We start from the raw sequence: 21,773 nt of genomic DNA on the forward strand, positions 1-21,773 counted from the left end.
ATGACTAAATCTCAAACAACAACAACAACAACAACAACAACAAAAACAACAACAAAACACTCTTACTAATGGAGAAGGCTAAGATTTAAATCTGTACAATGAACATACCCTTCCTTTCTTTTGGTTTTAGATGAAGATGGTATGTCAAGTGATGTCTTGGGCCATTTCAGGGAATTACTCAATTTTCTGGGTATCTCCCATGCTTAAAGGAGGTATGCATGTTACTAAGCTTGTTTATATAATTATGTATAGACAGCTAATACCACAAAAGTGTGTACTTAAAATGATTTAAATGTTATGATTTAAAATGATTTGTGTCATATTATGTATTTTTAATCACAATCAAAATAATCAGGAATGTAGTACTGATACAATGCACGATAGTAATACACACTAAAAAGATCCCTAGTGAAAAAAGCCATAAAAAAAAGTTCTCCCAGTTGAAGTGATTATCGTGTATGCTTTAAACCCATCAAGGTTGTCAAAATGAGAGAATCTCAGTAACAATTCTAGAAAAAGAAAACAAGCAATTAGACCTACTGGTGAAAGTTGAAGTGAGCCTATGGATTAACTAATAATGTGGAAAGCATATCACTTCCTCATTTGCACATTATATGGTGGTTCTTCAGGAGAGTGTCCCTGCTTTGGGGAAAGCAGACTACAGTATTTGGTGCAAAGTGCCAACTATGAGGACTTTTTATCATTACAAAAATTATTGGAAAGTCCAATATTTTCAAAGCAACCATATCAATACCATGGCAGAAAAGTGGATAAGACAGATATCAAATGTTGATATAGAGGCCAATACTTACCTAGACCAAGGTCATCTAAAGTTGTGATGATAATTGCCCTTGTAGAAATCCACTTGCTATTAAGAGGTACTGTGGGAGGAGTATACAAGTAGCCATCAAGGTTAAACAGTATCTAAACATCCTTATTGTCTTGCATCAGAGGTGCAGATGTACTGTCATTCTGTCTAAGCATCATCCATGTGAGTTCCTGCCTGGGTCCCCAAGCCATGCATCCACATGTCTATGCAAGTAACTGTCTCACTCCCAACAACATAGCACTGCCAGTAGCTCCTAGACCAGCCAAAGAGAAACAGAAAGTGATGGGATATAGTCAGTGGTAGTGGTTTGGAAGAGGCTGGTTTGGCCATGTGGCATCTTCCTAGGTTTGCAGGCCTCTGTGAGTGAGCGAGGAAGCCTGATATCTGGGTACATGTCAAGGTGACCTAAGCTGGGCTGAGAGTGTGGGGCATTGGTGAAGGTTATAACAGACTTTTCAGGGGTACTTCTGCCTACACTTGTGCAACATGGTCTGTTCATCCCCAGCACAGATTAGAGAACAGCACAGTTCCCACAGGTGCTGCACAAGGCCAAACCTAAGGTGTAATGGCTTACTGACCCTGCCATCATGTGGTAACTCAAAACCATCATCCATCCAGTAATGTGTGAATTTTCCCTGAGAAAAGTGCTTTACAGAATTCAATATAAATTCAATGTAGATTTTATAGAAATTCAATTATAGTGAAGTAGAATTCCACATATACAAATATATCCCATGCATGCAATAATAATTTTGCCATCATATGTTTCCTAACATAAACAGCTATAATGTAGTTTCTTTAAAGGTTAATTGAAATGAAGAGAGAAGTAGTAAGATCTTAAGCTCCTATAGAGAGACAATTTCACAGCAAAAGTTATTTGGATGTGTGTGGCTTATTTGGGAAGTGATGACAGGAATCCAGAGAGGTGTAGATGGCAAAAAGGGACAGTAAGACAGGGAAAATGGAAAAGTCAAGAAAGGCGAGTTATGGGACTGGTTCCCCTTCTGGGAAATGAAGTCAATACCAAAATGGATATTCTGAAGAACTACATAGAATGCACTTCAGAAGTATCCCTTTGAAGGGCAATGTGGAGATTTATCCAACAACTCACATTTCCCAGTGATTGAGAGTTTTTGTAGATGTCTTTAACACCCCTTAACTTTCAGGCTGTGCTTGTGCAAAATGAGCTGCCTTTCACAGTTTGAAGAAAAGCCTGAGACAGAATAGATGAAAGGCACTCGAGGCAGGACATAGACGTAAGCTTACTGGTACCAGGAATGCTCTGCTACAGTACGTTTGAGAACAGAGGCAAGAGGATGAGCAATGAGAATTGGAAATAACTGAAGCCTAAGAATTGGGAAATAGAGTGACCGAATCTGAATAATACTTTCAGACAAAGCCTTGTACTGAAAATAATTTAAACTTCTGGATTAAGGGAATGTATCTTTTCAAAAGCAATAAAAATGCTAAACTAGTATGGAATGACATCATTAGGCCAAATTTCAAGGGAAAGTGGGAACTCAGTGAGGTAAGTGGAGCATGGAAGCTGTTGTCAAACAAAGGAATGTGCCATCAATTTTGAAGGTGTGAGATAAGGGGCCAGAGTTCAAAAGCCAGAGCTCACCCAAAGAGTCTATGGGGATGAAATGTACTTGATGACCATAGTTAATAATACTGTATTATATATTTGAAAGTTGCTAAGATAGTAGATATTAAACGTTTTCATCATAGGAAAAAAATATATATAGCTATTTGTGGCAATGGATGTTAACTAGACTTATTGTGATCATTTGTATCAAATACATAAATATGATTATATATATATATATATATATATATATATATATATATATATATATATATTTCAAATCCATGATTTTGTGCACCTGAAAGTAATACAATATTATATGCCAGTTATATCTCAATTTAAAAATAATGTAAAAATGCATGAACTAAAATATCAAAGGAGAAAAGAAGAAAAACAAAGGTAAAGGACTTAGGTTTTAATAACATGATATTAACCAATTATGAGAAATAAAAGCAATATAAAATGGGATGTATAATTCTATATTCTTGCCTCTCAAGAACACTGAAGATTAATGCAATGACAACACAGTTCCATTCAACACAAAAGGTGATGAAGCTTCAATGGCAAAGTGTCTTTATTAATGAAGAAATATGTTTTGCTTGAACATTAAAAATTCCAAGCTTGAAATTCCCATAGTAGAGCCCTAGTAAAGCATTCTTGCTGCAGTTTGAGGGGCTTAAACTTTCACTTCAAAAAATAACTTCAGATCAGAATACTCCCTAAACTATATGAGGCAAATGAATAACTGTGCATTGTTTGTTTGTTTTTCAGCTTAAAGGGAATACATGCTATCTCATCTCTCCTGAAAATTATCCATTATTTCACACCTCCTAGAGTCATTAATTAGAATTCCAGCATTATTTGATAAGAAAACTAGAATGGGTTTTATTATACATAAAACTATATGTTATATTAGAATATATAATAACAGTATAATATATATTAATCACTTATTGTATTCCTGGAACTGTGCTAAACTTCCTCAATGTTAATATATTAAATGTGATCACTATACACCTTGTGTGATTCTCAATGTGATTGTGCTATTTGTCAATTCATTGACTTCCCAACTCCAAGTCTACTCTTTATTGTCTATTCTGAAAAAAAAGAGCTTAACTCCTCAAGTATTTTTCCTTGGCAAAATGGCAAAGTTCAGCTTTGTCAGTAGAAGGTGTTAGGAGGACAGACATGGTCTAGTGGGAGACCTCCTTTAGATATTGAAAGAATTAACTAGTTATTCTTAACATTTTCTGTACATAAACATCAACAGGGATGCTCTTAAAAATGCTCACACTTGACCTTTGGACCATCACCAGAGTGTCTGATTAAACAGAGCTGGACTTGGAGCTAAGCATGAGTGTTTTTTTAGGGACTCCTCCCCAAGTGATTTTAATTGCAAGCCAAGGATGAAAACAACTGGAGTACACCTTCAAAGAAAGTGTGAACTTGAAGGGAATCTGCCTTCCCTCACTCCCAATGCATTATATTCAATGTTGATTTGATACAGTATGGAAAGGAGAGAGAAGAGAAGCAAAAAAAAGATTCATGGCTATCATATTTATTTGCAGCCAGGGGTTTGTTTTAAAGTGTATGTTTTGTTATTCAAATATGGTGAGGCCAACAGATAAGGAGATGATTGTCATTGAAAAGATGGTTTGTTATTCACAGCTCCCAAGAGGAGAGGGCATGCCATTCCAATGTGGGGCCACATAAGAAAGTATCAGGGTCAGTAAGGAGCAGAGTGAGCAAGGTGAAACTTGGCCAAAGCTTTATTGTGGCTGCTGCTGGAAGGGGAAAGGGAAGGGGTGAAGCAAAGTAGGCAGGTTAAGATTGGTTAGTTTGAATAATTTCAGCAGGCTGTATGGTATGGGGGTGTCCATAGTTGACTGATATCTGTTCCTCAGGTGATTAGAGCAGTTGGATAGTGGCCCAGAGTGTGAAGGCTGATAGAGGAGGTGGCTGGAATATAGCCTATTGATTGGTTGGTTTTTTACAAAAGGCACACTTGCAAGGGAGTCCTTTACTATTTTTAAGAATTGGCTAACCCCAGATTGATCAGTCTCTTCAGGGACTACAAAGTCCCAAGATGCCAAACCATTAAATACAGAAGCTAGTAAATATAGTTACTACAGGGTTGCATCTCTTGGATGGTCCAGGAACTCAAGCCAAAATTTTGGTTTAGGTTGACTCTGGACTGGTAATATCCACAGGCACCTTAAAGAATTAAATATGAATCCTTCACAATGGAAGATAATTTTACCCTATTCATCTTACAATTCCAACAAGAAATTTTAAAAGAAATTAAATAGCAATAACAATTTAAAAATTGCCAAGCTCAAAAGGAAACAATGAACAAACACCACTCCAAAAAAAAAAAAAGAATAAAGTGATTAACAAAATTTAAATGTTGAAAATTATTGAATACAGATTACAAACTCATAAGCTTTCTCTGTTTAAACAAATAAAAGACAAACTTTAAAATATTTGCAAGTAATAGAAAATTATATAGTGACAGCAAATTTCAAAAGGAATGGAAAAGTCTTTAAATGAAAAATGGAATAGCTGAAATTAAAAACCCAAAATATATTATTAAAAGCAGATTAGAGACATCTGACAAGAGAACTGCTGTTCTGGGAGACAAATCAGAATACAATATCCTGAGTGCAGCACAGAAGAGGAAGTAGGAGGAGAAGGAGAAGAAGATATGGAAGAGAAGTGAGGCATCTTAGAGGATAAGGCAAGAAAATCTAAACTATATGAAATGGGTGTTCCAGAACCAAATTGAGATTAATGCAGAAGCACTTTTAAAGAACTATCAACAACCAGAAAGAAATGAACAAAATGGCAATAATTGCATACCTATCAATAATTACTCTAAATGTAGATGGACTAAAGTCTCCAAACAGAAGATATAGAGTGACTGAACATATGAAAAACAAGATCGATGTATATGTTGCCTACAAAAGACTCACTTTGGATCAAGATACACACTGACTGAAAGTGAAGGAATGGCAAAATATATCCTATGCAAAGGGAGACAAAAAGAAAGGTGGTGTAGAAATACTTACATCAGACAAAATAGATTTAAATCAAAGACTGTAAAAAGAGACAAAGAAGAGCATTACATAATGATAAATGGATCAATTTAACAAGAGGATATAACAATTTTATGGGGGGAAGGTATAGTTCAAGTGGTAGAGTTCTTGCTTAGCATGCATGAGGTCCTGGGTTCAATCCCCAGTAGCTCCTCTAAAAATAGACAAACCTAATTACCCTGCCCCCAAAATTAAATAATTAAATCATACAATAATAAATAAAATATTTTTTAAAAGAGGACAAAAGACTTGTAAATATCTATGCATCCAACATAGGAGTACCTAAATACACAAAGCAAATATTAACAGACACAAAGGGAGACAGTAAGATAATGATAGTAATGACAATAATACAATAATATTTGAGGACTTTAACACCTCACTTATATCAATGGCTAGATCACAGAAAAGCAGAAAGAAAACAATGACCTTAAACACTACTTTAGACCAGATGAGCATAATAGATAAACACAGAACATTCCACCCAGAAGCAGCAGATACATATTCCTTTCAAATGCACATAAAGCATTATACAAGTTAGATCACATGTGAGGCCACAAAACAAAACTCAATAAATTTAAGACGAGTGAAATTATATTAAGCATCTTTTCTGACCAAAATGGTATAAAATTAGAAATCAATTATAATAAGAAAACTAGAAAAAAAAAGCCACAAACACATGGAGGCTAAAGATCAAGGTTCTAAAAAAGTAAATGGGTCAACAAAGAAATCAAAGAGGAAATTAAAAAATACCTTGAAACAAATTAAAATAGAAATAGAGCATTCCAAAATCTATAGGACACAGCAAAAATCATTCTAAGACAAAAATGTATAGATATAAAGGCCTATCTTGGGAAACAAGAAAGTAAATAAACAATCTAACCTTACAGCAAAAGAAACTAAAGCAAACAAACAAATAAACAAAGAAAGCCCAAAGTGAGTAGAAGGAAGGAAATACTAGAACAGTATGAGGGGAGGAGGAGAGAGAGAGAAGTGACAGAAAGTTTATTAGAAAGAAATAATGGTTGAAAACTTCCCAAATTTATGGAGGGAAATAAATATCCATATTCATACAGCATAAAGAATCCAAAGGGATTGGATTTAAAGTCGACACTGAGACACATTATAAGCAATTGTCAAATCAAAGATGAAGACAGACTTTACAAAGTGTCATTAAAAAAAATAACTTGTCAAACACAAGAGAACCCATAACTATGAGAGAATTTCCTTTTTTTAACGTTTTTATTAATTTATAATCACTTTACAATGTTGTGTCAAATTCTAGTGTAGAGCATAATTTTTCAGTTATACATAAATATATATATATTCAATGTCACATTTTTTTTCTGGGAGCTACCATAAGACCTTGTATATATTTCTCTGTGCTATACAGTATAATCTTGTTTATCAGTTCTACAATTTTGAAATCCCAGTCTATCCCTTCCCACCCTCCACCCCCTTGGCAACCACAGGCTTCTATTCTATGTCTGTAAGTCTATTTCTGTTTTGTATTTCTGCTTTGTTTTTTTTGTTTGTTTGTTTGTTTTTATTTTTAGATTCCACATATGAGCGAACTCATATGGTATTTTTCTTTCTCTTTCTAGCTTACTTCACTTAGCATGACATTCTCCAGGAACATCCATGTTGCTGCAAATGGCGTTATGTTGTTGGTTTTTATGGCTGAATAGTATTCCATTGTATAACTATACCACTTCTTCTTTATCCAGTCATCTGTTGATGGACATTTAGGCTGCTTCCATGTTTTGGCTATTGTAAATAGTGCTGCTATGAACATTGGGGTGAAGGTGTCATCCTGAAGTAGGGTTCCTTCTCTATATATGCCCAGGAGTGGGATTCCTGGGTCATATATTAAGTCTGTTTCTAGTCTTTTGTGGAATCTCCATACTGTTTTCCACAGTGGCTGCACCAAACTGCATTCCCACCAGCAGTGAAGGAGGGTTCCCTTTTATGGACAGCCTCTCCAGCACTTGTCATTTGTGGATATTTAAATTATGGCCATTCTGACTGATGTGAGGTGACACCTCATTGTAGTTTTGATTTTCATTTCTCTGATAATTAGTGATATTGAGCATTTTTTCATCTGCCTATTGATCATTTGTCTGTCTTCCTTGGAGAATTGCTTATTTAGCACTTGTGACCATTTTTGAATTGGGTTTTTTCTTTTATTAAGTCATATAAGCTGCTTATATATTCTGGAGATCAAGCCTTTGTCGGTTTCATTTGCAAAAATGTTCTCCCATTCCATAGGTTGTCTTTTTGTTTTACTTATGGTTTCCTCTGCTGTGCAGAAGCTTGTAAGTTTCACTAGGTCCCATTTATTTATTCTTGCTTTTACTTCTATTGCTTGAGTAGACTATTCTTGGAGAACATTCTTGAGATGTATGTCAGATAATATTTTGCCTATATTTTCTTCCAGGAGGTTTATTGTATCTTGTCTTATGTTTAAGTCTTTGATCCATTTTGAGTTTATTTTTGTGCATGGTGTAAGAGAGTGTTCTAGCTTCATTGCTTTACATGTTCTGTCCAGTTTCCTCCATACTATTTGCTGAAGAGACTGTCTTTATTCCATTGTATACTCTTGCCTCCTTTGTTGAAGATGAGTTGGCCAAAAGTTTGTGGGTTCACTCATACCAGTCATTCTCAAACTCTTCCAGAAGACTGAAAAGGAGGGAATACTCCCAAACTCATTCTATGAAGCCATCATCATCCTGATACCAAAACCAGGCAAAGACACTACCAAAAAAGAAAATTATATGCCAGTATCACTGATGAACATACATGCCAAAATCCTCACCAAAATATTAGCAAATAGAATCCAACAACACATAAAAAAGATTATACAACATGACCAAGTGGCGTTCATCCCAGGGACACAAGGATGGTTCAACATATGCAAATCAATCAATGTAATACATCACATCAACAAAAGAAAGGACAAAAACCACATGCTCATCTCAATAGATGCAGAAAAAGCATTTGATAAAATTCAACACCCATTTATGATAAAAATTCTTACCAAAGTGGATATATATCGTACATATCTCAACATATAAAAGCTATATATGACAAAACTACAGCCAGCATATTACTCAATGTTGAAAAACTCAGCAGCTTCCCACTAAAATCTGGGAGAAGACAAGGATGCCCAATATCACCACTCATATTCAACATCGTCTTGGAAGCCCTAGACACAGCAATCAAGCAAGAGAGAGAAAAGGGATCCAAATTGGAAGAGAAGAGGTAAAAGTGTCACTAAATGCCAACGACATGTTACTATATATAGAAGACCCTAAAAGGTCCACACAAAAACTACTAGATCGGTTTAAAGAATTCAGCAAGGTAGCAGGTCACAAGGTTAAAGTTCAAAAATCAGTTGCATTCCTTTACACTAATGGTGAATCAACAGAAAAAGAAAGTAAAGAAACAATCCCCTTTAAAATAGCACCCAAAATAATAAAATACCTAGGAATAAATCTAACCAAGGAGGTGAAAGAATTATACAGAAAACTATAAAACACTGATGAAGGAAATTAAAGACTTTAAAAAATGGAAAGATATCCCATGTTCTTGGATTGGAAGAATCAATATTGTTAAAATGGTCACACTACCCAAGGCAGTGTACAGATTTAATGCAATCCCTATCAAATTACCCAGGACATATTTCACAGAACTAGAACAAATCATAATAAAATTATATGGAACCATCAAAGACCTAGAATTACCAAAGCATTACTGAAGAGAAAGAAAGAGGCTGGAGAAATAACTCTCCCAGACTTCAGACAATACAACAGGGATACAGTCATCAAGACATCATTGTATTGGTACAAAAACAGACATATGGACCAATAGAACAGGATAGTGAGCCCAGAAATGAGAGAATTTCTCAGCATAAATCTTATAGGCTAGAAAGGAGTAGAATGATATACTCAAAATGCTGATAGAAGAAAAACTGTAAAATAAGACTACTATATCCCACAAAATTGGTATTCAAAAGTGAAGGAGAGATAAAGACATTCTCAGAGAAACAAAAGCTGAAGGAGTTTATCACCAAGAAATATTAAAGGGAGTTATTCAAGTTGAAAAGAAAAGACACTAAATAGCAACAGGAAAGTATACTGAAGTATAAAACACACTGATAAATATAAATATATAAACAAATATGGAATATTTTACACTGTGATATTAGTGTGTAAATCACAGCTTATTTTGGTATAAGAGTTAAAAGACAAAAGTGTTAAAAATAAACATATGTATAAAAGGTTATGAATGGATGCACAATATAAAAATATTTAAAATGTGACAACAAATATAAAGTTGGAGAAGTAAAAGAGTAGAGCTTTTGTATGTGATTGAAGTCAAGTTATTGTTAGTTTAAAAAGATACATAACTCTAAGATATTTTATGCAAGCCTCATGGTAACCAGATGACATGAAAATACCAACAGAGAAGACAAAAGAAAAAGAGAAAACAATCAAAGAGTAACAAAAATCAACAAAACACAAAGGAAGACAGCAAGAAAGGAAAAGAGGAACAAAGAACTATAAGATAGACAAAGCTATAAACAGTTAATGTCCAGCAACAAATGAGTAGATTAAGAAAATGTGGTCTAATCATACAATGGAATATTACTTGGCTTTAAAAAGGTAAGGAATTCCCACCATTTAACACAACATGAATGAAACCAGAAGACATTATATAAGTGAATTAAGTTGGTCACAGAGGACAAATACTGCATGATTCTATTTACATGAAGTGCCTAAATATTGTCAAAGTCATAGATGTAGTGAATAAAATGCTGGTTGCCAGGAGCTATCAAGAGGATGAAAGGGAGATTGGTTGTTCATTAGGTTGTCAGTTGCACAAGATGTGAATGTTCTAGAGAGCTGCAGTATGGTACTATGCCTACAGTTAACAGTATTGCACTACACACTTAAAACCTTGTTAAGATATATAAAATAGATAAACAAGTTTATACTGTATAACACAGGAAACTATATTCAGTATCTTGTAGTAACATATAAGGAAAAAGATATGAAAATGAATATATGTATGTATATATGACTGAAATATTATTCTGTGTATCAGAAATGGATGCAACATTTTAAACTGACTAAACTTTAATAAAAATTAAATTAAAAAGTATGTGTGTATGTGTATACATATTATATGTAAATATAATATAAATAAATATAATATAATATAAAATATAAATATAATATAAAATAAATATATAATATATATATATATATATATATATTTTAGTGGGCCAAACTGCTATATATATATATAGCAGTTTGGCCCACTAAAATGTTTTGAAGCAACAGTACTGCAGAAATAATGAATAAATGCAACACCCAGATTTTTGTTTTCAAATTTTTGTTCACTTAAAAAAATGTAGCAAACAATGTTCCTTAGAGAAATCACAGATTGATTGCAGGTGTAGGGGAAAAACACAACATGTGGCTATGATATAGTTTGGTGCCAGAAAACAAAAGTACACTCAAAGATTAATGAGGTCATATCAAATAGGTCGTATCAAATATGCCAAATGGACATATCATGGGCAAGTTTGGGATAATTTTAATATCAAAAAGACTCATGATTATAAGTGATTATAATCACATAACCTAAGCCGGTATCCAGATATAACTTCAGTAATAGGAAACATAGGGAAAGAAAAACAAGATAAAAGACACCATGAGAAAATGAACAGGTGGAATATTCTATATGAAAACTAGTTTCTTTTAAAATTCAACGCTGTTTTTAAAATGAATAACACATTAAAAACACAAAATGATACTTCTAGGTTTATATAAACAGATATAACAAATAAATATAGGACATGATACTTGGTTTGACCCTGATTCAAAGACATAAATAAATGATACAGCTATAAAAGTATGTTAGACGCAATTGGGGAAATTCAAATATTGGCTATCAGGTTATATTAGAGAATTATTAATTACCATTCTTTCCCAGTTACACTAATAACAAATGTTTATTTAGGAAAAGATACTTATTCTTGGGAGATGCATGCTGAAATACTTAGAGGTATTGTGAAGTGTCATGAAACAAGTTTTAAATGGTTCATCAAAAAAGTATGTAGAGAGAGAAAGTAAACGTGACAATATATTAACAAATTTTAAATCTTAATGGAAGGTATATGGGTGTTCATTGCATTATCTTTTCCACTTTTCTGTATGTTTAAAATGTATCAATTTAATGTTTGGAGAGAGAAAAGAACTGTCCAAGTGTAGAAAAGCATTCTTGCAGTGCTGTTAAAAATATTATAACTCAGGGTACAACCTAAATGCAGTGTGAAAATAAATCACTTAAACACATTTAGTACAGTTGTTCCAGCCACAGAATGAATTCAGCCAATCAGTGAACAGTTACCACCCAGGCAAATTCTTGGCATCAATACTACCCTAAGCCCTGAGGACAGAGTGATAAAGAAAATAGAAAAGGCTTCTGCTCTCAGGGAAGAGCCAAAAACAAGCCAACAGATTAATGAACAAATTCATTACCAATAGGACTGCTGCATGGCATGAAGGAAATAATAAATGACAGAGGAGTTTCCCTAGATTGAGGGAGAGGGAAGGTTACGTTGGAGTGGCAGTATTTGAGCTGAGGCTTAAGTGACAACAAGGAGCTGCCACGGGGGACACCTCTTAAATCTTCCCATCCTCACAAGGGATAGCAGAGTGTAAAGGCACTGATGTGAGCATGAGGACAGCTACACAGGTGAAAAAGATGAGCATGGCTGAGGAACATGTTTGCAATTATGGTGCTGTGTGAGAAGAGGTGTCTAGAACATCTTCTCTAATAGGATACAACTCTTCAAAGATACATGTACACACAGGATGATACAATGTAAACCACCAACAGCTTGTCACTGTGTTGACATCACAGGAGACTTTTCTCTTTCTCTCACTATCTGTTTTTCCCAATGTACAAATGAACATGTGACTTTTATATAGATATAGATAGATATAGATATAGATATAGATATAGATATAGATATAGATATAGATATAGACATAGACATAGATATAGATATTTTAAAGGTTTATGCACCCTCCTGGAGGGGAAAAAAAGCAGCAGAAATAGCTCAGTAACTCCCTGGCACCCTGAATGAAGTTCAATCTGGACACTTGAGAAGGACCATTCTGATCCCACTTAGTCACAATCCAGGAGCTGCACACTGCCTGTCCAAAGGCGTCCACTCTTTGCAGGGAACAGCTTCATACATTTGTGAAATGCTTTGCTTTCTTCCTTGATTCTAAACCTTGGGACTAGGACAGAAAATAGGGGAAACTTCTCATAAGCTACCAACAACAGAAGACTAGCTGAGCCTAAACAAACAAACAAACAAAGCAATTAATTAATTTTTAACATTTTTATTGATTTATAATCATTTTACAATGTTGTATCAAATTCCAGTGTTCAGCACAATTTTTCAGTCATACATGGACATACACACACTCATTGTCACATTTTTTTCTCTGTGAGCTACCATAATATTTTGTGTATATTTCCCTGTGCTATACAGTATAATCTTGTTAATCTATTGTACAATTTTGAAATCCCAGTCTATCCCTTCCCAACCTCGGCCTCCCTGGTTAATCTTTTTAAAGTGTGGCTATGACTGATTCAGCATCCTGGTTACTGCCAAGGAGGAAAGCAACCTACCAGTTGCTCGTTAGTGGGAGCCTGATGATTGGCTGCTCAGCCACAGATATCCACAAGAGGGCAGCAGAGGAGTTTGCTTGCTCAAACACAATCCTGTATGCCCTATCCTCCAGGGCCTCCATTCTTCCCTCTTCACTCTCTCTTTTAGTTCCCCCCTCAAAATGATCTCCTGCTTTTCAGCTTACTGTGGAGAATAAATCTGTTGGATCTCCACCTTCTGTAGACAATGCTCAAACCACTCCTGCCACCTACTCCCAACCATAAACAAACTGAGAAATTAGCACTTAAACCTTTGTCTTCAATTAAATTGCATGGCGAATGATTACCCCAAGTCCCAAAAGGAAAGAGGGAAACTATGCAAAAAGTCAAGAAGCCTTGGCTGCTTACTCTCTGAGATTCCCCCAACTTATATCAACTTATCCACTTATTTGTGGTGATACTTTTCTTTGGTTTCAGAAAGCTAAGTGGACCACTATCTTGGAAGACCTGGAGGGGTCTCAAATTACTGCTGAGTTCAGTCAGAAAGTAAGAGTTAGAGAAAAAGGGTTAGAAGCCATTCTAAGTTTTATCTTGTTAAAATCGTTTGGTCATGTGTTCAAAATTGTAAACAACTGAAGGATGAAATGTGGCAAATTAACACCAGCAATTAGAAACTATTTGGAAAGAGCAGTCAAGGCTTGAACTGAATTACTAAAGTAGCCTTTGCTCTAGCCACAGCTTTCTGAATGATATAAGACTTGAACTTCATGACAAAAAAAAAGTCTACTTTTTAAATGCTGAGATGCCTGAATTTCAGACATCAGCTCAGCATTGTGAGGGTAACGTTTCTAAAAAATAGAAAATTCACTATCAAATCACATGGCTTTACAACTAAAACAATTACAAAAATCTGAACAAAGAAAGGACCCCAAATTAAGGGCTTCCATTGAACAGAATATTTGCTGGCATTACAAAGAAAAATTTCACTGGATTTTGGACTGTCTAGACTCCAAATAGAAAGAAAAGCCCCCAAAACACACAGGAAGAATACTAACTTAGCTCTGAGGAAGCAAGCATTCTTTGACCACAGTTCCCACTAAATTCACAGGGTGAGGTTACCCTTGTGAGTTGAAGGGAGCCCTACCACATTTCTCTTTAATTTTGGAGTGACGTATTTCACTCTTAACACTGCTTCCTTTTCTGGCACCTTCTTCAAAGTCACCAAACTGCCAGTGGTGGGTTTTGATAATTTCCCTCATAGTTTGCCTCCCAGTCCCTCAGTATATCTATAAGATCCCTTCTGTGTCAACACAATTTTCCTCTTAGACCAACTACTCCAGTAACTTCATGGATTGGGGTATTATACTTCATTGTGATACTGCAGGACTTCTTTCACAGGTCTCCTATTCATTTCTTTCACTTTTGTTTCCTCTAATGGCTTTACCTGACTTCCTTAAGCTCCTCTGTCCTCTTCAACCTAGTACCAATCTTACTGTGGACTTAAGTCAATTAGTGGACAGGACTTCTCTTCTTTATAGACAAGGAATTTAACTGAAATTGGGCATGTATGAGGTGGAGAACCCCATAATAGAATGCTATGGTAAGTAGAAGTAGTTCTGTCCATGCCCACCCCCCCAAAATCCCCCAATATAACATAACACAAGAGAAACTTGATGGGTGCTGTCTAATATTTCAAGAATTATTAGATAAGGTACTCCTGGTTCCTACTTCTATCCCATGCAACACTTTCATTCTGGCTGTTTAAAAGCCAAATGGAAAGGATACTGGCTATTCCAAGACTGGAGATGCTAACATGTTCCCCTTCAAATCTAATAGAACTCTATCCTGAAGTCTATTTAAATGTTCCCATAACTATATACTTCAACCCTCAATCCACCCTTATCAGACTTTCCCCTTCCCACTCTAGCCCTTAAACTCTCTATAATCACTCAGCTTTAGGCTTCTTTTGCCCTTCTGGGGCTCTTTGGAAATGTAGGGACCCTAAAAGCAACTACCACATGTGGAAAAGTCTAATTGGAAACAGAGTGGATATCCACTCAGATGAATTTGAAAAATACCCAGATAGCTGCTTGGTGTCTTCCTATTCCCCATTCCAAAATTGAGTTTACAGTCACCTTGACACGTATCCAGATGTCAGGCTTCCTCCCTCACAGAGGCCTGCAGACATGGGCAGATGTCACACACCAAACCAGCCTCTTCCTCACTACCACTGAGTGTATTCCATCACTTTTTGTTTCTCTTTGGATGATCTAGGCCCTACAGGCAGTGCCATGTTGTTGGGAGTGAGACAGTTACTGGCATAGACGTGTGGATGCATGGCTTGGGAACCAGGCAGGAACCCATGTGGATGATGCATAGACACATGGACAGTACACAGATTCCTTTTCTGCACCTCTGCTCCAAGACAGTGAGGATACTTAGACACTGTTTAACCAAATGGCCCTAGAAGCAGACAGCCTGAGATTCTGGAATTGAACCAGTTTACTTGGCTTGTAAGACAATGACAACCCCTGGTGTATCGTAGCATCATATTTACTTAAACCAGGGTAACTTCCCATTGTCCACCTTTGTAAACAATGTCTTACTGGAACATAGTTATGCCCATTTGTTTACCTATTGCATGGATGCTTTCACTGAATAATTGTGACAGACACCCTATGTCTCAAAAAGCCTAAAATATTTACTATCTGGCCTTTTATGAAGAAGTTCCCATAGACACGGAGAATGCTGAGGAAGGTGGAGAAGAGGAGGAAGGAGAAGTACTCCCTATACCCTCACAGTCTGGCTTCCTTGGACATCTCCCTGCTGCACTTCTCATCTTTCCCTTATACGCTGCTCCATTTTCTTTTTCACAAACGTGTGCACCCAGTCACTTTCTTATCTGACCATATACATCTCTTTGGAACTGGTCCAATTGGCTAAATTCCTGTGGAAAGAGGGTATCTATGTTAGGAGAGGGTCCATGTGTTAGGGAAGTACAGGCATGCTGAGCAAAATGCCAATAGTGAGCATCTCCAGATAATACAATGAAGGGTTGTTCATTTCCATCTTTAATCTTTATTTTCTAATTATGATAAAAGATTTTCATTTAACTAAACATATATATTAAGGAACAGATGTAAAATGTTAAAAGCCCTTTACTAACAAAAACACCCAGGAATCCCCACCAAGAGAAAAATGCTTGAAATATACTTGTTGTATACAGCCTTGCTTATATTTGTGCCATGGATTTTCTATTTTTCTTGTTTGCTAAGGAAACTTAAGCCACCTTTGGCAACTTTACACGGGGGGAGAGATGTATCAAGAAGGGGGGGCTATGAAGGCCTTCCAGTGCAGGGCAGCCCACAGAAAGTGGTGGCATGTGTTAAGATGTGACTATTAAATAGCTTTTTCTAATCTCCTCTCACCATGAACTACACACTCATATTCGAAATGTAATCAGTGGATCTAGCATGACTCTGCTAACTGACAAACAGCATGAATTACTTTTGCTTTCAGCTTCAGTTTTATTACCATCATACTAGATGGACCAAGAAAAGATGAACCTCCTCACTCTTTTTTAGCTTTCATGAAGGAGAGTCAGACTGGTAGGAGGAGCTAGTGAGAAAGGTGTGAGAGGCACTGAGAACCGTTCTTTTATCCCCAGTGTGTGGAGAAGGTATGTCCTAGTCTTTTACATGCAGTGCAAAATTGATGTCTTTTCTTTTTTTTTATTGAAATAGAGTCGATTTACAATGCTGTGTTAGTTTCTTCTGTACAACACAGTGACTGATATATATATATATTCTTTCTCATTATAGGTTATTACAAGATGCTGAATATAGTTCAATAGGACTTTGTTGCTTATCTATTCTGTATGTAGTAGTTAGCAAGATTGATTTCAGATTCAAAGTGACACCTGAGGAAGGGCAAGTGGCCTGCTGTCTGGCATGCAGGGGTCTGTGGCTGGCTTTATTTCATAGGAAGCTCAGCTTCTCTGTATGGACCAGTAGCAGCTGCAAAGTGACAGCCAGACACACTGTGTCCCCCTCGATGTGCTTCTCCTTGAGAGAGTCCTGGGGACCTGCCTGTCTTGCTCTGTCAAGCTCTGTGGGCTGGCGTTAGAATTCAGAGAATAAGACAGTCCCTGGCAAGGAGGTTATAGGGAACTGTCATCTATAGAGATTGTTTCTTTTTAATGTTTCTATTAGTCAATTTAAGAAAGCTCACAGTGAGAGCTCTGTAAATCTCTATGTAGAGATAAATTTAGTCCCCTCACCCCTGATCTTTATTAATTAAACATTACGATCACATAAAAACTATCTTTCTCTTTCTGTCTCTCTGGCTCCCTCTTCCTCCTTCTTATTCTCTCTCTTCCCCTGTCACCCAACCCCCACCCCCACATTTGTGGTTTTGTTTTTCATAAGAATATTGGAATCATTTTTAGCATGTTTTATACATACACAACCTAGGTTTAACAATCCCTTTGGGTGATTATTTTTTCTGTAGATCACATTTTGAACACCAACCTGGAACAGGATTGAATAGCTGCAGTTTGTTAATTTGATGTTAAAACTTATGTGGCTTATTCACAGCTAAGAAATCACAGGTCTGTTTCTTTAAAACATTTTTTATTGAGTTATAGTCATTTTACAATGTTGTGTCAAATTCCACTGTAAAGCACAATTTTTCAATTATGTATGAACATACATATATTCATTGTCACACATTTCACTGTGAGGTAACACAAGATCTTGTATATATTTCCCTGTGCTATACAGTATAATCTTGTTTATCTATTCTGCATATGCCAGTCAGTATCTACAAGTTTTGGACTCCCAGTCTTTCCCTCCCCCCGCCCTGCCCCCTTGGCAACCACAAGTTTGTATTCTATGTCTATGAGTCAGTTTCTGTTTTGTATTTATATTCATTTTAAAATTTTTTGAGATTCCACATATGAGAGATCTCATATGGTATTTTTCTTTCTCTTTCTGGCTTACTTCACTTAGAATGACATTCTCCAGGAGCATCCATGTTGCTGCAAATGGCATTATGTTGTCGGTTTTTATGGCTGAATAGTATTCCATTGTACAAATATACCACTTCTTCTTCTTCAAGTCATCTGTTGATGGACATTTAGGCTGTTGACATCTCTTGGCTATAGTAAAAAGTGCTGCTATGAACATTGGGGTGCAGGTGTCTTTTTGAAGTAGAGTTCCTTCTTGATATATGCCCAGGAGTGGGATCACTGGGTCATATGTTATGTCTATTCCTAGTCTTTTGAGGAATCTCCATACTGTTTTCCACAGTGGCTGCACCAAACTGCATTCCCACCAGCAGTGTAAGAGGGTTCCCTTTTCTCCACAGCCTCTCCAGCTTTTGTCATTTGTGGACATTTGAATGATGGCCATTCTGGCTGTTGTGAGGTGATACCTCACTATAGTTTTGTTTTGCATTTCTCTGATAATTAGTGATAGTGAGCATTTTTTCTTGTTCCTATTGATCATTTGTATTTCTTCCTTGGAGAATTGCTTGTTTAGATCTTCTGCCCATTTTTGAATTGGGCTGTTGGTTTTTTCTTATTATGTAGTATGAGCTACTTATATATTCTGGAGATCAAGCCTTTGTTGATTTCATCATTTGCAAAAATTTTTTCCCATTCCTTATATTTTTGTTTTGTTTTACTTATGGTTTCCTTTGCTGTGCAGAAGCTTGTAAGCTTAGTTACGCCCCATTTGTTTATTCTTGCTTTTATTTATACTGCTTGGGTAGACTGCCCTAGGAGAACATTTTTGAGCTGTATGTCAGATAATGTTTTACCTATGTTTTCTTCTAGGAGGTTTATTGTATCTTGTGTTATGTTTAAACATTTGATCCATTTTGGGTTTATTTTTGTGTATGGTGTAAGAGAATGTTCTAGCTTCCTTGATTTACGTGCTGCTGTCCAGTTTTCCCAAAATCATTTGCTGAATAGATTATCTTTATTCAATTGTATATTCTTGCCTCCTTTGTTGAAGATTAGTTGACCAAAAGCCTGTGGGTTCATTTCTGGGCTTTCTATTCTATTCCGCAGACCTGGTTTTTATAAAGTTGTTTCTCTCACATTTTCCTGCAGCTTCCTTTAAGTTTTCCATTTAAAGAGGGGGACTGGACAACTCTAGTCATTATAATGTAGCTGTTAGAGGATCCTGTTTTACCTTTGTATTCTTTTCTCCCACAATGAAGAATCAGACAAAAGGAGATGGTGCAGGAGCAGTGTTTGAATTTTCTTGCTGCTTTTCTCTGAAAAAAAAAATTATAGACCTTGTTTCTTAGTAACCTGAAGTTTGCAGATTGTGTTCAAATATGTAACCCAATTTGTTTAGTGTAGTTGTTGTGGATAAATCTCCATCTAATACAGTAAGCATGCACTGAAATCCCATTTTTTGCAGCATTCTATGCTCATATATAAGCTTTGACTTATCTGATTTTATTATCAAAACATCCTCCAGACTGGACTTACCATTTGTTTCATATTACCCCTATAATTATTCTTAAAAACTTAGGTTTAACTAGGTGAGGCTTCTTGTTTAAGGCCACACAAGTCGTAACTGATAAAGCTGGTATTTTTAAAAAATATTTTTGATAGTATTTGAGGCATCTTGAATACTTGACCTATAAATATGGAACTGAATAGTTGAGACATTTGAATATAATATCATGTTTATATAGTCTGATTATGAAATATGCATAGATATTATAGGGAAATTTTAATATAATGCCAATCAGAAATATGCCAGAAGAACCATGGTACAATTGTTTTTAATACTTAATTTTTAAAATCAAATTTGCCTTGGAAAACAATTACAAGGGAATCTCATATCCTTTTCACCTAGATTTACCCACTGGTGGCATTTTCCTAGATTTGCTTCCTCTCTCTAAATATATGTATATGTCTCTCAATATAATATAAAACAATATTTGCATTTTCATTCTTATTTTCATTTATGGGATTAAGTTGCAAAAATCCTGACCCTTCTCAGCTAAGTACCTTGGCCTAAATCTCTCAAGATTCAGGACATCCTCTTGAAACAAAAGAAGAGTGGCAAGTGGAAGAAGAAGCAACTGTGTGGGAACATTGACCTAAAGTGTGCAGTCTCCTTCTCAAAAAGGGGAGGCATGAGGGTGGGAATAGTCTTCAGTAGTTTACCTATGAGGATGATGTTACCTGTGCATTTTTCCATATATAGACTTTATTATGTTCATGTAGTTTATTTTTATTCTTAATTGTATTTTGTTTAGTTTTCACATATTTGTAGACTTTGCAGTTTTATTCCATCTATTAATTTCCAGTTTCATTTCATTGGGTTCAGAAAAGATACTTTGTATGAGTTTAAACTTTTAAAACTTGTTAAGACTTGTTTTGTGGCCTAAAATATGGTCTATCCTTGGAAATATTCCATGCCTATCTGGGAAAACGTCTTTTCTCTTGTTGTTGGATGGGAGTGTTCTGTATATGTCTGTTAGGTTCAATTAATCTATAGTGTTATCCAAGTACTCTGTTATTTCTACCTATTATTGCAAGTAAGGTATTAAACTATTCTATTATTGTTGAGTGATCTGTTGCTCAATTCTGTCAATGTTTATTTCATATATTTTGGAACTCTAATGTTCAGGTATACATATTAAGAACTGTTTATCTTCTAGATAAAATTGACTCTTTTAACATAATGTCCTTCTTTGTCTCTTTTAACAGTGCTTGGAATACATTTTTTTATCTCATATAGATATAACCACAACAGTACTCTTTTTGTTGTTATTTGAATAGAAAATCTTCCTGGGGTGTACAGTAAGGTGGTAGTTGCTCAGGCTGACCTGTCTCCAACCTGTCTTGTGGCAAACCAGCACCCATTCACTCCTTCTAGTCTAGGCTTCTCCAGCCTTTCTATCTGTTTCAGTCTTTCTCCAAGTAGCCAAGGGGAATTGTCTCCTCTGTGTAGGACCCCAGGACTGAGATGCCAAGTCTGTGGCTTGACCTACTCACTCCTCAGGGTTAGGGTCTGTTTGCACAGTCTTCCTTTTCTTCTTAGTCCTTCCCTAGGTGAACAGGTCCCAATCTGAAGTTTTTACTCCTCCCTAATTATGTGGAAAAATCTCTTGAAATCTTGTTTGTATAGGAGTTCTGCCAGTTTTCAGTCACTTTTCTGTGAGAAGTTATTATCCCTCATCTTGACCCCCCTCCTCTGGAAACAGTATTCTTCATTGGTAGGTTCCCCCCTACCCCATCACTCAGTTTTTAGCAATTTAAATATATCATTCCACTGCCTTCTGGCCTCCAAATATTTTGTTGATAAATTGACTGACAATCTTATTGGATGTGATGAGTTACTGCTTTTTGTTGCTTTCAAGATTCTCTCTTTGTCTTTTGACAGTTTGATTATAATATACCTCAGCATTGGTCTCTGATTATTTATCCTACTGGAGTTTGTTGAATATCTTGCATTTGTAGATTTATATATTTCATTGCATTGGGAATTTTTTAGCCATTATTTCCTCAAATAATCTCTCTGCCCTGCCTCTCCATTCTGCT

The sequence above is a fragment of the Camelus dromedarius genome, chromosome 6 (assembly GCF_036321535.1).
Source record: "Camelus dromedarius isolate mCamDro1 chromosome 6, mCamDro1.pat, whole genome shotgun sequence".
In the NCBI taxonomy this organism is placed as follows: domain Eukaryota; kingdom Metazoa; phylum Chordata; class Mammalia; order Artiodactyla; family Camelidae; genus Camelus; species Camelus dromedarius.